The sequence below is a fragment of the Nicotiana tabacum genome, chromosome 24 (assembly GCF_000715075.1).
Source record: "Nicotiana tabacum cultivar K326 chromosome 24, ASM71507v2, whole genome shotgun sequence".
Classification (NCBI taxonomy): domain Eukaryota; kingdom Viridiplantae; phylum Streptophyta; class Magnoliopsida; order Solanales; family Solanaceae; genus Nicotiana; species Nicotiana tabacum.
In genome coordinates, this window is record NC_134103.1 from 37463469 (window position 1) to 37472025 (window position 8557).

At 31.2% G+C, this 8557-nt stretch overlaps 1 long non-coding RNA gene across 4 annotated transcripts; it reads left to right on the forward strand.

Annotated features, from left to right (window-relative positions):
* The first annotated feature begins 3194 nt into the window (after positions 1-3194).
* Positions 3195-7524, forward strand: LOC107831441 (uncharacterized). Of its 4 annotated transcripts, XR_001658366.2 has the most exons (7): positions 3195-3720; positions 4272-4324; positions 4844-4951; positions 5030-5074; positions 5452-5519; positions 6041-6187; positions 7108-7524. It is a non-coding gene; the product is annotated as an uncharacterized LOC107831441 (long non-coding RNA). The 4 variants fall into 4 exon arrangements; XR_001658363.2 differs by having other exon boundaries at positions 5030-5519; XR_012706678.1 differs by lacking the exon at positions 5030-5074 and having other exon boundaries at positions 6041-6728.
* Positions 7525-8557: the final 1033 nt, after the last annotated feature.

Consider the following 8557-nt stretch of genomic DNA (forward strand, 5'->3'; position numbering starts at 1 on the left):
CATTCCCTCAACAGTTTTCTATAAGCCCTTTGTGAGTATATGTTATATTGTGAACTTGTTCAACATTTAACCAATAAAATTTGATTTATATCGTGAAATAATTTTTAGAACAAAAAGAGTAATGCAAAAGTCCATATTTCCCATGAAAATAGTAAACAAGGTAATATTGTCAAAATGATTTAATTTTGCACTGTTAAAGACCAGAAGTTTGAAAGAGACATGAAGTTGTTGGCTTCATATGTTGGAAAGAAGAAAACCTGTTGGCCTCAACTTTGACCTCATTCAACGCTCTCTCACTATAATACTCCACCCCACATATTTTAGAATATCTTTATTAAATTTTTTTTTTTAGTTTTTCACATATTGTTCGATGTCCTCATGGAGCCGATCAAATAATCTATATATTTATTATTGAGAGACTGGAGAAGTGATTTGGCATCTCTAATAGGCCAAGGAACTTAATTATCTTTTTTCTCCATTTTTTAACATTTTCCTCCCTCATTCTTTTCATTTTCAATTTATGCTAACAATCCAAAAGTCATGTCTCTTTGGAGACATCCGATTAAAGAAAACCCAAAAGTCATCTCAATTAAATAAAAGAACCGTTTCTCACCTAAGTGAGCAAGCCTCACTTGTACCCTTATAATGACTCATTGCACATAATATGCATATTTTGGCAAGCATCTTCTTCTGGCTTGTGTTTTTCTTCTTCTCTCTTACTAACTCTAGCACTATTTCTGTCATGTTGATTTAGTACTTTTACTAAATTTGTTTATCTCTTTATCAGTTATTGCATTCATCTGTTGCTACCCTTTTGTTCAATGCCGCTACGATCGTTAGTGTGTTTTATTCTTCATTTTTCCTAATTTTGTATACACAGATATAGATGGCATGATAATTTATTTTCTTCCTTTTATTCATCCATCAATAAATTATATACAGAGATAGGATCAATCATTAATAAGTTGAGTTAAGAAGGCATGAAAAAATTGCTACTGATTTATGAAGAAACAACAATCAATTTACAATAGAACAGTTAAGCAATTAATTATACCACATAATGTTGTGTTGTATTCTACAACTTCTTAGAGTTGCGATCTTTTTTATCATGGGATTTATATTTGAATAGTTTATTTGAATTTCAGGAGTGGTTGTATCTTATCAGAATTTTGACCGGGCTGTTATAGGAGTTTGTTGATTCTATAGGTTATAAATGAGAAAAGGAGATGAAAAATATGGGAAAATGGCGGGTAAGTGTGTCGGAAAAGGATGTATAACTGGCGCAGTCTGAAGATGTAAAGGATTGTGAAGAGATCGAAGTACAAGGTGAATATAAGCTATAATTTATTTTGAGCCTTTAAAGATGAGGTTGTTAAAATGAGGCAGATCTATGGTTCGAATGAATCGGAGAAGTAAAGGGCTGTCGATTTTAAGGTTGATTTTGGATCAATTTATTAATAAATTAATGAGGATTTTCTAGGTGCTGCGGAGATTCATTTATTTTGGCTTCGTATAATGGAGAAGAAGGTGGTGAGAAGCAGATCACGGCTTTTTTATCCTAATTGTCAGTGGTAAGATAATGTCAACTTGCCTGCAACCCTTTTTGGATAAAGAGTTCAGGGAAAAAAATTGGAACTTTGACAGTTTCAAACACCTATAAACAGTACCAATAGTAAAGGAGAAGAACAAGTTAGGCTGTCTGAGAAAGTAAAGGTCATTTAGTGGTCACACAAGTGACTATTCCCTGTTCCTTTCTTTCAATTTTTTTTTTTTGGATAAAATTTTCTATTCTTTGTTTCATATTTTGGCATGACATTCAAGTTTGGTTTCCATTAGCACATATGACATTACATTTTAACTTCTTTATTCTAAGAAGATTCCTAAATTTATCTTCGCATTAGAATGATGTAATATGTATGATACAAAACACTACCTAAGTGATGAAACTAATTTGTAATTACGGTAAATAAGTACTTACACGGAAGAAAAAATATCAACTATAATTTTTCTTTTGGTACACACACATATATAATATATCAAATTTTTATCTTCTTTATGCCAAGTAAATTTATAAAAAATATTATATTAAATATGCTACTCCTATCTCTTAATTATGATCGCGCAAAGCGCGAACATATAACTAGTTATTCTATAATTAAAGAAAACATAAGTGAGCGCCTCATCTTTTAAGATTTTAACTACAATAAGTAGCGGTGTCAATCGTTCGGTTCATCCGGTCATTTTATAAAATTTGTATCATATCAATTTTTCGGTTATTCTATTATGTATAACCAAGATTAGACTTTTCGAAACCGTCCCAATCATGTCGGTTTCTCTTCGTTATCGGTGAAGTTCGGTTAATTTTTGATATTTTTTTAAATATCAAGTAAAATTCACAGTAGAAGTAGAACGCAATAACATACATTCATTTATAGGACTTAGCAAAACTCTCTAGACATTTTTACTGTTTAAAGGGTAATGAATTTTAAAAAATGAAAGGTGGCTAGAGTATAGATACATCAACTATTCTACAACAACGTAAAAGAAACCAAGCAAAGGCAAAGAAAATATAAATTACACGAGTGAAAAGATATTAACCAAGCTGAGACTCAAGAATAAAGTCTATAGAAGATTAAATATTCAAAAAAATAAATCTAAATTATATGAAAGGAAATATATTCAATACATTATAGTTTGTTACTCATAATCGCTAGAATACTCCGTGTCTTGCCAATAAAGATACTTGAAATAACTTAGTTTAAGTAGAAGTAGTATAATAGGTTTTAGGAATTAGTATTTTGAGTTCAATTACTTGTTGGCTTGTAATAGTTTTCATAATTCCAAGGCTCAAAGAAAAATTTAATGCACTATTATTTAAACTTACTAGATAAATATATTTTTCACGTGTAAAATTTATTCGGTATGATTCGGTATTTTTTTGATTTATTTTTATAAAATAAAAAAATGATTCTAAATATAGGTGCGATTATAGATTTATATAAAAATCTATTGTTTCTTAAAAAAAATGTAAAAATCGGTTCGGTGCGGCAGTTCGGCCAGTTTAGTCGGTAACACCCCTAATAATAAGTGAAAGTCCCTCGGTACGATCAAGGGCATTTCCGTAAATGTGATCTCTAAGATTGGGGAAAATTGTCTTATAGACTTCCATCTGTCCAATTTTAAACACCGCGTGTGTTTAGATTTTGGTCTTTTTTTTCTTTTTCCTTCAGATTTTCATTTGGGTTCTTCTTTGCTCAAACCTTTTGAGAGAACGCCTCACATTTCAATTCTCACTTCATCTTTTCTTATGCTTCCTCCTTTCCTTTTTTTTTTTGGTGAATTTTGCTGTTCTTCTTCTTACCCTCTGCTTTGCAGCTTTGCGTATTATTTTCTGGCTGCCTTTCTTTTTTCTTTCAATATTGTATATTTTGGTTTTTCTGAAGAGGGACGTTGTTTCTAATTAGTTGCATTTTCTAATTAGTTGCATACCATGAACGAATCAAGAGGGTCGAATTAAGAAATAATCCTGAGGTGTTGGATGTTGGTTCAAATAATCTGTTTCAGCAGCTATTATTTTATGTTTCTCTTCACCGAATCATGAATGGATTTCTTTAATGACTTTTTGGTGGTCTTTCTTCATGTTCTCTGTGTGGGTTCTGCTCATGCATGTAATTAATTGTTTGACAGCCTTTACGGGAGTACACACAATGTGTAGATAAGGTATTTGATAATATGCCTGACTGCCTGAAATAGCTTATCAATTGTTTATTTGGTGCCTTTTACCTTTTACATGTAGTTGATGATGTATTTTACATGTAGGTGATGATATTTTTGCGTGTTAAAATGATTTGTTATTATTTAATTGGTACTTTTAGTTGTAAGCTTACAAGATTTCATCTTATACTAATATAACCTTCTTTAAATTTTCCTCTGTTTAATTTGTTCAGCCATTCATGTGTTTCAATCTATTTTTTAAAAGATATTTGAACATCTTGAAATTTGGGTAATTTTTGGTTGGATTTCTGCGTGCATATCGGTAAGTTTGTCTGTTTTGCTCATGCATGTTTTATTTTTTCACAATCAATCAATTTTACTTGCATTGGGCCATGACGATTTTGCAACCAGAATGCTTTTTTAAAGTTTTGGTCTCTGTGTTTACATATTTTCCACTACTCATATTCAGTGAATTCTAATTTCTCGATTCATGACATAATCGAACGTTTGTGATCCGTTTAGTTAGAATATAATGATCACAACTTTTTTATTCACAGGCTTTTGAAGTGAAAGTCGCTCAAGATGGGGAAAAAGAGATACTACTATAACTGTAAGAGATAATTTTGTGCACTGCTTGCTTAATCATAATGCAAAATGATTGTGCTTTATATTTTATTTTATGTTCTATAGATTATCTACTTAATAAATTAAATATTAAGATTACAAAATGTAGACTCTATTTTTGAAGGAATTTTATCAAATGCCTAAAAACAGATGTCCAACAATAAAAGAAAGATAGACGAAGCCCCAATAGTCTATTAGTCCCTTACTCTATCTGTTTGTACCCGTTTCTAAGTTATCAATATTATGATATGCTAAAACTAATTTTCAGGTATTAACTTCACTCAAAAAAGTGACATTTCCACTCAATATGAAGTTTGAAACATTGATAAGAAGCTACTTTTTTTGGCCGTCACATATGTACTATCAGCTATAATTTTTCACTTTGTAATGGTTACATATGTTCTTGTGAGGTTAAATAGTCTTCCGTCATTTTTGTTATTATTTCTTGTACTGCATTTTTGACTAATGAGAAGATTCTCTTTATAATACTTCTTGGCTTTTGCAGCTTGAAGATGTGAGATTATTTTTTATCCAGAAATTTCATTGACATCACAGAGGTGAAGTGTATCCCTTTACTGAGGTTCCTTCATTGTGGAATTTGTACAACTTCGTGGTAAATGCTTCTCATTATTAGTATGATAAATTTTGAAAATGTATATTTGTATCATAGTAAAGACTATTCTATTTGAAGGTTTTCTTGTCATACGCTTCTACTTATTGGAGAAATTTACCGAGGGTGAGTCTATTCCCGAGTTATATGCATTTACTTTGTAGTACATTGTATCTGACTCTTAGTTAAATCATATGTGATGGTCTGCAAAGTCAACTATTATAGTGGCTATGAGCAGCTTTCCATGATGATCTCATCGTAAGAGATTGACTTTCGGACCGTGTTTATGACAAATATAATATTTGATGCAAGTATGACAAGATTTGTGCAACTCAAGTACAAGAGTTTTGCTTTAAAACACAACACTCACTTCAGAAACGAAAACAATTAATTACAAGCAAATAAAAATTCGCTATCCATCAAGTCTTTCAAAGGATTTTGTTCTCGAAGTAATGTCATCTGGTATATTTGGCTCAATTTATACTTTCATTGTTTATCTGTAGGATGAGTGCTTTGGAATGATGTAAGCTCATCCAGCTGAGAGTGATGTATATTTGCTTGGGTTGCTAAGGTGCACCTTTTCCAGTCTTTCTTCTTCGTTTCATTCTGTTGCATTTTTTCTTTTAATATTTGATCTTTTATGTTCTTCGTTATTGGTCCTTAGCGATCAATTTTTCATTATCGCTTAGTTTATAGTTAGCATCCTGTTTTGATTAATACTTTTGTGGCTTGCTGAGAGTTCATAGACACAAAATGACCAAAATAAAAGCATAAATAGCAGCTGTGCAAGTTCCTTAATAGATAGACCTTAAGAAGTCTTCAACAATTTATTATAATTAGTGGAGAAGTTCCTCATGTGTAAATCATTGCACATCTTTTGCTCCTATAAGTCTATAACTATGAAGGTTAAGAAAATTGTTTTCTATTCTTATTTTTCTAATAGACACTAACAAGAAAATTGTTTTCTAATATACACTAACAAAGATTTTAAATTCTTAATTTTGTATTATATAAAAAAAGCCACGAGTTTTGATGTGTGTGTTTAGTGGAATTTAAATTCCTAATGAGGGTGTTTTGGACTTGTCATTGTAGGTACTTATATGTGTCTTTCGTCTCACCACTGAACAACCGCGTAGCCTACCAGTCTGTCACTTTTCTAACTCGCTTCGTCTCTCTAGGAAGGTAGAGAGGAAGCCGACGGCTGTCATCTCCGCACATTCAATCTCCTTTCACTTTCAAGTAAACCAAGCTCTGCTCTCTGTTGCAAAACACTTTTCTCTTTCTCTTTTTTTTTTTTTGTAGATTTTGTATGATTTTCTGTTATGTGAAAAAGCCAAGAAAGTTGAGAGATGCTTGTGGGTGTCTGTTTTGTGATCTATGAAAGGTGGTAAAAGATATTGAAATTCTTGATGGGAAATGGGTTTCTTTTTAATTTCTTGGTTATAAATAACTAGATGTAGCGAATCTTGGATTATAAATGAAATACACCAGATTATTTCTCTATTTGTTTTGAGTTGTATATGTTGATATTCCAAAAGTTCCATACTACTAATTTGAATCTCAACTGATTATGGAATTTTCAGGTTTTGCTTCTCTATCTCAGTGCGCATCTGTTTCTGTATGTTATAAACATTTGAATCTTGACTTTTTGAGTTTACAGTTATTGAAAATCTTTACGTACTTGGAAATTCAAATGTTTTCGCTGTAGGGAGATTTTCTGGATGAATGAACTTCCTGGGAAATTGAATCTAATTATTTGTTTCTCTTTAAAAGAGAACACGTAAGTGTGACTCAATTAGTGTTTTCACTTACTCTGAACTATGCCATTCATTTAGAGATAAAGAGAGCATGTGACTCAATTTTTATTATTTCCCATTAATAGTTATTAATTTTATCTATTTATTTTTCCTGGGTGACATAGGATTCAGTTGCTCATAAATCTGGGCATCTAACTGTTAGTATGTCTATACTTGCAGTTTCTTTCACTCATATCATCAAGAGTAGTTAGCCGGCTTTTAGTATTTATTTGTCACTTTGTGCCAATCACGTCGTTGTTTATTTTCAGTGTTTTAATTCAGTCGGATGCTCTCTTATGCTTTCTTGACTCCTTGGCTTAAGCATTGTTTTTGTCTTCTTACTCTTTTTTCCTTCGAGTGCAGGTGGTTCCGCGTGGTTTCTTCCATGCATTTTCAGATGTGTTCGTCATTCGCATATCGTCTGAGATTAGCTGATTGCAACCAAAGCCCAGTCAGTGAACTTGACTATGGTTGAACTTTAGTACTCGAGATCTAAAAGTATACTTTTGTCCTATTTTGCAAACGGAAAAGGGCCAACAATACCCCTAACGTATTGAAAATGGCTCAAAAATACCATCGGTTAACCTTTTGGTCCGCAAATACCCCTAACGTTTGTTTTTTGGGCTTAAACTTACCCTTATATCTAACCAAACTTATCTGGTCAATTTTTTGACTTTAACTTCGTCATGTGACATTTTCTTAACGCATCACGTATATTATTTGTATTAAATAAAACTTGCATGTATCTTTTAAAATACCCAACGACATTGACCCGCTTCTATATATTTGGACGGTCGGCTAAAAATAATTATATTCGCTAGTTAAATATTTTAAAAAATATACATTGATTATATAAAAAAATATGTATATCATACATTAATATTTTAATATATATTTTACATGATATTATTTTTAGCAGAAATTATACGGTGTAGTTTTTTCTATTAATTATGATCTATAACTCGAATTTATTAAGCAAATCCGACAATGGAATGATAGTTTTTGCTAATATTTTAGCTCTATCGTTATATATTAAAATAATATTAGTTTTCATTGAAACGATCAAATGAAGTCCATTAATGTGCTAAGCAGTTGGATATGTATATAATTAAAGTTTTTAAAGAATTTTCTTTCCATATGTTTCTTTGCTTCTCCTTTAGGAAGTCATATAAATAGAACATTATCATATTTATGTTTGTTAAACTTGTTAAGAAATGCAAAATTTGAAGAAAAATTATACCGTATAATTTTTGCTAAAAATAATATCATGTAAAATATATATTAAAATACTAATGTATAATATACATATTTTTATATATAATCAATGTATATTTTTTTATATATTTAAATAGTAAATATAATTATTTTTAGCCGACCGTCCAAATATATAGGAGCGGGTCAGGATCGTTGGGTATTTTAAAAGATACAGGTGGGTTTTATTTAATACAAATAATACACGTGGCGGGTTAAGAAACTGCCACATGGCGAAGTTAAAGTCAAAAAATTGACCAGGTTAGTTCTGTTAGATATATGGGTAAGTTTGAGCCCAAACATAACGTTAGGGGTATTTGCGAACCAAAAGGCTAACGTAGGGTAATTTTGAGCCATTTTAAATACGTTATGGGTATTGTTAGGCCCATTTCCGTTTTGCAAATAATATTGTACCAAAAAGTGCCCTACTGTGTCCATGTCGTTCATAGTGCTCTTTTTCTTGTGGTTACTTAATTCGATTTCAATAAGAAGCACTATTTCTACTAGCATCAACATTGCACAATATTATTAGCATGAAAAGAATACTGGACAAATATTTAGC